Source organism: Cyprinodon tularosa, unplaced genomic scaffold, assembly GCF_016077235.1.
Source record: "Cyprinodon tularosa strain WSP-4 unplaced genomic scaffold, ASM1607723v1 ctg187, whole genome shotgun sequence".
NCBI lineage: Eukaryota > Metazoa > Chordata > Actinopteri > Cyprinodontiformes > Cyprinodontidae > Cyprinodon > Cyprinodon tularosa.
The window spans coordinates 474,805-485,748 of NW_024038657.1; positions in this window are offsets into that span (position 1 = coordinate 474,805).

Below are 10,944 nucleotides of genomic sequence, written 5' to 3' on the forward strand. Positions count from 1 at the left end.
TTTTACGTCTCCGTCTTTACGGCAAACGTTTTGGAAAATATCAGCGTTTCGTGTTCGTTTTGACTTCGTGTGGACGGGGCCTTACTTTACCAACTATGCAGACCAAGCTAGAACAGTGCCTGATTGCTGCTGCTGTTAACATGGAGGTGGATCCATCCAATCGGGACTTTTGGTTTAACACTGGCTGGCTGCAGTTTCGCTCTGAAAACCATTCACCACGATAAACCATTAGAGGAGGGAGAGACTTCTTTAAGAATCAAACTTCAGACAGAAATGTCCCAATAAATCGTAATATCACCAAAAAGTGATGATGATTGTTGCTTAAGGCTAATAGAAAGCTTCGACAAATTCAGGATTGTTTTCCTGGTGACATAGTGAAGGTTAATGTTACCTGAGGCGGTCAATGAGGAGCTTCGACTGATCAGCAAACCATAAGGCTAAAATAAAAGAAATAAATTTTGACATCTTTTATTAGGACATTTAAACTTCACAAAGAGAAACAAAGAATATATACACACATAGTTTTAAATGGAATAGGCAGAAGTGAAAGCTTATTTTGCCTTATTTTCTACATCAAGTCAGTGAATTTGTTTCAAAGCAATGAAGACAAATCAACGTTAAAGCCCAACTTTCCACAGACGCAGGAAGAAGGAGGGACAGGTAACACGACATTTAAATCTGCTTCATCTCTTTCTGCTCTTTATCATAGCTAATCAACGTTCGTTTTATGCATTTCAAGTTATTTATGAGTTTTAGTTGTAATCCCTCACAACAAAAAGATGGAATTCAATTCAGTTTATTTATATAGCGCCCATTCATAACAAATGTCATCACAAGGCACTTTAAAATTCAGCCAGATCGTACAGTCAAATTGATTCAGAGTTTTCTTTTCTAAGGAAAATCATTTGATTGCATCAACTTGAAGGCAATCCTTCACACTAAGCATGCTTGTAGCGACAGTGGAGAGGAAAAACTCCCTTTTAACAGGAAGAAACCTCCGGCTGAACCAGGCTCAGAGTGAGCGACCATCTGCCGATTTTTCTTGCTGCTGTTCTCCCTCAGTGTTCGTAAAGCTGGTGCTCATAAAAAGATTCCCCTAAGATACCAAAAACCTTTGAATCTTTTAATATGTTATAAAACGGCTAAGTTAGCTCTTCTGAGGGCTCTAAAGGTTGAACAAAAATAAACATACATGATTCTATTCTAAAGGAAGTTTATTTATTAGGGTGTACCTGATGTCCTGATTCATTAGCAGCATCTGAAATGGAAAATTAAAGCCCTGTGCATGTAGAATATTTAGACGCAGTAATTTGGATATCTAATGTAGAAAACATTTTTCTCTAACATCATCTTACTTTTCATTTGCTTTTCTTGCAAGCCACACCCTGCAGTTTCTTTTTCTCCTTCTGGTGCCTTGGTTTTGGTCTTCTCCAAGATTTTTTCAAATGGCAGTAATTGTTTAGACACTGTAGTTTTTATTTCATTTTTTTTAAGCAAGCTCTTAACTTGGATTTAAGCACTGGTATCCAATTTTGGTCAAATCTTTTCACCTTTTAGTCTATTTGCCTTGTATAACTTTATGGAAATGAACTAGACCTGCACCCCAGCATGCCCTGAAATGTTATCTGCTGTAATTAACTTTGATTATTACTACTGTATGAAAATCATGAGAAATGAAGAAGTTTAACTGTACGCTGCTGTAAAGTTTTGACCTGCCAGAGGGCCTTGATTGAGATATTTTGGTTACTAAAAAGTGAAAATGCTTTAACATAATGTGACGTGGCATTGAAGGCTGTAAAATTGATCTCCTAATCTATTTAATTGACACTGTGTATAAATTATTGACCATTGCTGTATAATATTTTAACTGTATTTAAGTGGTTTGCATTTTCTGTAAATCTCGATGTCGATAATTTTTGTCCGGCGGTCCTCAACCTTTTATGTGTTTTATGCAAGTTGACCTTTTTTGACCTCCTGAAGAATAAAAAAAACCTACACTGTTAAACTTTGTGGAGTTTGGTTATCATGCAAAATGACTTAAATTGTCATATTCTTAAAAAAAAAAAAACTGATACAGGAGTGTAGAATAACTTCAGACAAGGACAGAGCAGACTCTTTGAAAAACTACAGTAGATCTAAGCTAGTTTAAAATCACTACCTATTAAAAGTTTGATAACGAGGCGTTTTCTTCATGCACAGAACTTTCTAAGAGGCCAATAGTTGGTCACAGCCTGCAGATGGCCTTCAATTTAGTATCTGATCACATCAATCTCACTGTAGTCATTAAAGATGGACAAACCTGTAAGGAAGTGATAATTTTTCAATGAAAAAACAGAAGCATTCTTATACAATTAAACAAAATTCATAGCTGACCAGAGTTTCCAACCACCCAGTACTTAAGGACTTTGTGTTTTTCGGGAGTATAAGTATGATGCAACACAGAATACTTTGTCTCTTTACCCAAGGCAGGACTAGGGGCCATCTTCATCTTTCCACCATGGACAGAAACGAGTAAGTTAAAGAAGAGTACTAGAAGAGAAAAAAAAGTGTCATCATGGGTTAAATTATATAAGGTAACTATTAGACACATTATCATTCCTGGAAAAAGTGTGTTATCTGAATGGATGAGCGGGTAGTGAGGAGTTCTTTAAGGTGTTGCTTTGTCAACACTAGAGGGTGTGGAAGTCCATAGAGATGAGGAGGAATGTGTTCTGTTCTGCAAACTTCAATTAGCACAGTTCTAGATATATTTGCAGAACTCATGGTGAAAAGGGTTTAAAGGAGACAAAGATATGGATTAATTGTTTAGAATTTGGAGAGTTTGGAGATATGCTGAGTGTCCAGCCTCCTGTTGTTGAGGAGGAGATGACTTGACCAGAGCATACAGTAGCTGCCTGTTAAAATATGACTAAGGGGGTTTGTAAGAAATTACAGCAGGAAAACCAACAGTCGTGCTGCACGTATTTCTGCTGAAAGACACATCCCACAATTAGAATTTTCCCCATTTAATAAATCTACTCACAATAGATTATTCTGTATATTGCAGAATCTCCATTAATTAGATTCTGATATTGTTAAAAAGTATTAAGGATTTTTTTTTTTTTAGAAGGGTTTTTTCTTTTTGCAGAGGTACTTATAAATGTGTCATATATAAACAAAAGCCAAAGCCTCTCCATAGATCCAGTGTTTGGTGTGTCCTTTCTGGGATACTGTAGAAACATAACTGTGAAACGAGATCTTTCTTTACGAAGAGCAGCTTTACTCTGCGGTTATCCCTCTCATACCTAATTCAGTAACTCACAAATGGATTTTCCATCCACCAACCTGTAAACGGAGTAGTTACCATCTACACCATCTAAAAAAAACCTGTATGTTTTGAGTTGCATATACCTGAAGTCTTTCGAAATCAAATATTTGATAAAACGTTATACCTTAATCTAAGAAGTTTGTATGTTTTTGCTATATATATGAATCATCCCATGTTATTAAGTTTAAATAACAAATTTGACCAAAAGTGATACAAAGATCTAGCCAAATACGATGAATAAACATGAGCAAACATATTATGTAAAAATTATGCAATAAAAACTAACACTGACAAAAAATACTGACAAACACTGAGGTCCCACTCAACATCTTATCCTGACCAGAGGGCCGGGGGGTGTTTTAAAGAAGAAAAAAAAAAAAAAAAGAAGAAGTAAAGAACGAGAGTCAGTCTAACATGCGTTTTGCACATCTGATTACAATTCCTCCTTATCACATTCCTGTGAGGGCAACACACAACAAATGGGTGCCGCAGAACAGAATGTAAAGAATGAATCAGACAAAAAAATGTAAAAGCTCTATATTTGTAAAATATGTTCTCACTTGTTTTTAGCAGTAAACCAGACTAAGTTCAACTTTTTTTATCATCCCATCCCTTTTAATCATGTAAAGCACTTTGCATTGTCTTTGTACTGAATTGTGCTATACAAATAAATTTGCCTTGCCTTGCCTAGTTTTAAGAGAGAAGTGTAGCTAATTTCACCATGAAGCATATTCCAGTCTTCAAGGAAACAGTTTAATTTGTAAATTTTTGTTTATAGACAGAACTGCATATATTTTACCTCTGTACTTAGATGAAAATCAACTTTCAAGGTAGGATTAATGTTTACATCTAATATGTAATTACAGTTTTTTAATGTAGGATGAAGAAGGAAAAATCAGCTAAAGCTGTGCTACTGTTGCTGCAAGGTTTAAACAGCTTGAATATATGTATAATTGTGCTATTTGTTAGCCAACAGCATATAAAGGTAAATAAAAAAGAAATCAAAATCAGCAACAATTACTTAGGAAGAATGGGAGAGGCTAAAAGGGGAGCCTTGTGGTACTCCCCAGGGGAGGGCAGCAAAGCTGTAGACAGAAAGCACGGATGCTAAGAGAAGCCCTTCTATCAGGAGTTACAAAGAAAACAAAATAGAGTTCAGGAATTGAACCTTGTTGTACATCTGAGAGGAAGGCCGCAGATAAAATCACTGATGTTGAAACAAAAACTGTAATCCGAGATGGACGCAAACCATTTAACAGCTGTTCAACATGTGTCACAGTTTTGCATTTAAAACTCCTTTTATTTAAAGGTACCTGTGTCTTGTTTTAGACCAGAAAGAGATATCACAGTTTGTTTGAGAATCTTAAAAACCACTGTTATGTCATGTATGTTACACCATTGTTTAATATGTTTTTTTTTTTTTCGGCATTTCAGAGTTCTAATAATTCCTTAGGGGGGAAAAAAGCCTATGTACATGGTTAGAAATCATATTTTGTAAACTTTTACAAGTCTGGAAAAAATGTTAAAATAAACCAAATGTTCTGTCATTCTGCTTCAGTATTTACAGAAGTAAAAATGAAAATTAAACAAGATGTTAGATTTTTCCGCTAGTTCTATGCCAACTTTTTGCTCAGCTGCTTTGCTACTATTACTACATCTGTGACATCTGCATCAAGCAGAAGATTTGCATAATATCCTGATGTAAAACATTCCATGTACAAATATTTTCTGTTGCCTGCAGCTATAGAAGTTATGTAATTGCTCATATATATATTTGCTCAAGTATAACTGATAACCTTTTTTAATGCAAATTTATAACATCGGTGAAAACAAAAGCAGAAGGGGCATAAAAAAACACCAAGGTCAAATATTTCTGAAGAAATAATCTCTGTTCTAAAAAGCCAAAAGTTCGAAACAAAAAAATTAAATTCCAGACACATACTTAAAGCTAAAGCTGCTTAATCTGATGTGGATTATTTATCTAAAATGTGAAGAGTTATCATTTCAGCAGAAATTCCAAGATTAGTTTTTGTTTGAGCTTGTTTCAAGCAGAGCAAGTCTGAGCAAATTCATATCAAAACAGGGAAATTTAAAATGGAACGGCAGCAATCTGAAGCAAACTATTTGGGATGTATTTTTGCTCATAGGCAAAAAAAAAAGAAAAAAGCTTGATATCATCATCATCTTGGAGATGAGAAAATAAATCTTGTAAAAGAGATAAAAAAATCCTGTGGATTTCTTTCAAGGTAAATTAATTTAAATAAATAGAATTAGATCTTTAATGGGGCTCTCTCTTAGCATTAATGTTCATTAGTTTGTTGCTTAACCTGCTGGCTGTTTAATGAATATTAGTTGGTAACTTAACCTGTAGGTTGAATAAACTAAAAGTTCTGACAGCCAGTTGATTTTAAAATGGGTGACAACAATCTTCTTTATAATTTAGTTTAACACTGAAAAACTACTTTATAAAATTTTCTGAAATAATTTTATTCTGAAATTGATTCAGAAGTCAGAGTTTTTTTCAGTGTTATTCTGTCTAGATAAGATGTGAATAACTTATTGTTAATGTTTTTTTTTACACAACGAGCCGCAATATAAGCTACAGAATGAGAAAAGTAAATCTATCAATGTAATGCTGTTAGCTGCCCCTAAACCCATTATTCAGCTGTTTCTTTAAAAAGACATCTAAATCAGATCACTTAGAAAGAGTTTCAAATGATGCATTTTGGAAACTCTGATGTATTTTTATTACTTTTAAAGGTTAGGATTATGGGTTTTACAAATGAAAACATACTTTCTGAAGGAATAAAAAAAGGGATCCTCTCTCTATTCATGAGCATGCTTTAAATGTTGGGCTTAATTTCGTGTAAATTAATTAGAAAAAGTTCCACATAAACAATCATCTTCACTCGTAACTGCAGCTCAACTGTTTTCATGATGTCTTGTTTTGCAACATTTTTAGAGATTTTTTTTCAGGTTAGATGAACCATAATGGGTTCATAGGAGTAAAATTTAACAAATCTAACAACAGTTTGTTAAATATTTAATTATATAAATAGAAAATTGATCTCGGATGTTATCTAAATGCATCTCTGTTTAGTGCAGCACTATTAATTTAATTTTTTACTGGTGTCCTTAAAAGCAATGAAAAAGCTCTTAATGTGAACAGCAATGGAAGCTTCCAATTTGGCACCAAACTAAGGGATATTTATCAAAAAGCATTTACAGATTTAGACTTAGACAACTTTTATTGTGATTTTATATACACAGAGCGTATACAAAATGAAATATTATTTTGTACAGCTTTATAACATTTCCATTTCTTAAAGTGCAACAGTGATCAAATGTAAACAGTGTGGGAGAAAAACATGGTGCAAAAAACACATTGATGTGGAAGTTCAGAAATGTAAATATATATAGTACAATTATGGTGTGTTTTGGTTTGGTGTTATCAGTGTGATGCAGAGTCTGTGACATGATTCAGAGTTTTCTCAACAGTTCTACTGTCTGATGGCGGTGGGGAAGAAGCTGTTTCGGAACACTGAAAAACCTTTTCCCAGGTGGCAGCAGGGAGAACAGTCCATGGTGTGAATGTAAGGGGACATTGATCATATTAAGGGCTTGGGAAATCCAGCGCCGGGATGAAATGTCTTTTATGGTGGGAAGAGGAGCCCTGATGATCTTCTCTGTTGTTCTACAGGCGAATTTTCTCATAGGTCCTCTGTTGTGCCATGGTGTGCCCACTCCACATTGAAAACAAAGCAGCTTTTTTGCCCCTGTGATTGCCTGTGTTGGGTTGGGAGCCACATCACTAACATCAGAAAATACTACTTGCTCTAGGTTGAGTATCTTGATTAAAAATAATTAAAAAATAAATAAAAGTTCCTTTTTGAAGTGCTGATTACTTGTTCCAAGTTAAACATGTTTTTTGTAAAGCATGTCTGATTTTATTTTACCCACTAATCAGAACAACTGTGAGTCCTTTGTGGTATAATATACACAGTATGAGACATGTGACTTGGCTGTTTCCTACAGCATATTGCGCTCTTTGTCTTATAAACCAACGGGGGTTAAAACAACATTAAAAAAAACACAGTTCATATAGAGTCGATGCACGTGATGATTTTCTTTTATCTGTTTTCATCCTTCCAGCTTGAACTCATTCTCTATTATATGTCTCTAACTTCACTCTCAAGCATGAGCCAGGGCTGAGTTCATAGTCTTTGGTTAGAACTAATGATCTGTTGCTCCCGTTTATTGTAACAAAAAACCACCACAGCTGTTTACAGCTTTGAGACCTGACACCAAGAGCCTTAATAGACTGCAGAAGTTTTATAAAGTTTATTTGCCTGAAGGGAGTGGTTAAAGGCAATCTGTTTTGTTTGGCTTGACTGGGCCCCTGAAGGCGTGGGGCTAGCGTTGCGACGGCAGGCTGCAGCCAATCAAACAGACTGTAGGCTGTTGCTGTGTGCAGGGACATTTAGGGAAAAGAAGAGAGAAAGGGTAAGCTTTCATGTGGGGGTGGGGATGAAAGTTTTAAAGTTTGTGCTAAAGTCCACAAAACAGAATTTCTATGTTGGTCAGAGAAAAAAAAACTTGTGCTGGTTGGCTTTTTTTTTTTTTTTTTTTTTTTTGACCTGTGAGCTTTGTTGTAAAACTGCAGGTCAGATTGGTCAGATTTTGAAGTCATGTGGTTCTTGAAGGAATGGGGGAAGGGGTGATAGAAGCGGCTTTGTTGCATGTGGCGTTTCTCCTATGAGTTTTTCAGAGGCCACAGGCCAGCTCAGAGAGAAGGCAGAGACAGAATGTCTGCTCCCGCTGCTTCTGTCTCTTGTCCTTCTCAACTATGGAGAAAGTTCTGGTGAAGGGGGATCAAGGTGAGATACAATTAAGTCCAGCAGCTCAGGAAAGAAAGGCAGGGGTCTTGGGAGGACTCATTGTTATTCACTCAACCCATTCATGTTGTTTGTCCTGGGTAAATTGTTAATGACAAGCTGATTTTGAAGGTTTTTAAGCAAGTGTTGCGTTTTAGAGCCTTCGGAACAGAAGCTCAGATTAATTTGCAGTGGTTGACACATCTTTCACTGCTTTGCTGAACCTGTAATTTCCTCCCCACTAATGAATACCTGAACACAGCCGTGTCACAGTTTACCTCCTTTCTCATGGATATTAGAAGATAGTCCTGGACTGAAGAGTTGGAAATGACAGCATCTGCACACATGTCAGCACAGTTAAGTCACACAAAGTGACCAAGCCCCATTGATATAATCAGGAGCAACAACGGCCAGTCGTTTTTCAAAGTAATTATTAAAAGTTGATTTTAAAAAAAGCATCTTGGTTCATCATGGTAATAAATAGTTCAAAGATAATAGCAGAATAAGTTGTGAATTTTACAAATAACATGTTTTTTTTTTTTTTAAGGCAAGAACAAAAACAACATCCAAAAATATTGGTTACAATTATCAGCTAAAAGGAAGATTATAATCAGATGGCTAAAATCTCTTTGCCTTATGGACCTCAGATATGAATGCCTCTTGCAAACAAATCTGCATCCCTCACTTGCTTTTACATTTCCTTATAAAACTTTTTATGTATATTTATGTTATAGGCCAATGCAAAGTAGCTCATACTTGTGAAATGGGAGCAACACATTATGTACTTTTCTAATCGTTTTTACTCATTCAAGATTAAGAACATTTTAACTCCAGTCCCTTTACTCTATTTACTCCTAAATAAAATCAAGGGCTACTGCTTTTAATGGCAAGATTATGGCACATGTTTAGACGCAGGTTTACCTTGTTCATTTATCTAAGCCGTCAGTTCAGGCAAGGAAAACATTAATCAAAGAAGCAGTCAGCAGCTGCATTGATTCACAGCACAGGCAGGAGAATCAGTCAACAGGAGAACTGTTAGTCGTACAATGACCAGATCTGTTGTTTATGGAAGGGAGAAAAACAAGTCTGCATTTACCGTAGTTGAAAGCAGTTCAGGAGACAGAATATTAATGGGAAGAGGTGCTTTGGTCAGATGACAGCCTGCATGCAAAACACACAAAAAAAAACAAAGATTCCAATTCACCCTGAATGCACCATCAGTGTAGAATTAAAATGCAACTACATTGTGCTTCTAAAGGGACGGGTCAGAATATTGAGAGAGGGAATCTAAACACAATTCTTGTTTAACCACCAGCCCCCCACCCCTAATATGGTAGGATGGCCTGTTTAAAAATCTAAATAACAATAAAAAATATCTTCGATACCTCCCATGTCAGATTGGGCCAAAGAATGGTGTTCAAAGTTTTTCTTATGTTAGGAAGAAAACATGGTGTCTTTTACTTTTTTTTTTGGAAAGGGCCCGTCTTATTTTCCATTCCCAACACTGCATTCGCAGGCTGTGTGACAAGTCTGCATTTAGCAGGAACAAGAGCTTTGCAGATTATATCTTTGTTTTAATAGGATGCTTTGGTTGTTTTAGTGAAACAAAACCAAAGTACATTTGGTACGCTCCCACGGAACTGCATGAGTGCAGAAAAGAAAAGTTGATGTGCAGAACTGGCCCTCCTACAGCACTGACCTGTCACCCACTAACACTGAGTGAATTAGAAAACAGAGATTGTTGCACATCTGAAATCCATGTGTTAAACAGGAAATGGAAAACTATTTGTTCGTCCCAAAGCCATTGTTCAAGGATCCCAGTCAGCTGCAGATGAGTGGGTGATGAAACAAACTGATAAACATGGCACTATCTTAACTTGTCACGTGAGGAACTGTCAACAGCTTCCTCAATGGACATATCTTTCATTGAGGAATGTAATCAGTTATCTCATCTATAGTTTCCAGTTCAACATAGGGCTTAAACCAGATAAGAACAGTGCATAATATCTCTAAATGGGTGCAGAATCTCTGACATTTTATGCTGCATGCTCTTTTCTGTAGCAGTTTCTTTACTCCACAGTAATCTGTGAGTCTCTCTCCTGACTTGCTTTGTTTCATTTCTGCACCCAGCCTTCAGCTTAGAGGAACACAGTGACCCTGTGCTTTGCTTTACTGGTGGCTCAGGAATCTGCTGTTTGGTGCCAATTTTCCACGTGTCTTACAGTTTTTGTGAAGAAATTATTTTGTAATTTTTGGATATCTTGAGTGCACTGTGAAAAAAGATTTAACAGAAAACAAATGCTTTGAAAAAGGTATTTACACCTTCTAAATTTAATCAGATTCTTCCACATTATGGCCACAAATGTTTTAACATACTTTATTTTTGGGGCGATATAAAGCTTTTATGTATATTTTCCATAACTGTGCAATGAAAAGCCTCTTGATACAAATTTAAATGATTTAGCATCCATTTGCATTCATGTAAATCTTTAGTGTTATTATATCCCAACTTTGCACACTAGAGATTTAAGTTTTTATTCCCTTCTTTTTTACAGAAAAAACAGCAAAAAAAAGAAAAAACTTAGATTGGATGGAGGGCATATGAAAAGGTTAGTTTTTGAGTCTTGTCAAAGATCCCTGAACAGATTTATTTCTGTGTTGCCTTGGACTAAAAATCGCCATTTTAAGAGACCAATTTACTTTGAACATAACACTTTTGATTATGGCTCTCTATGCTGTTGGTCCTTCGAAGACAAAACTCTT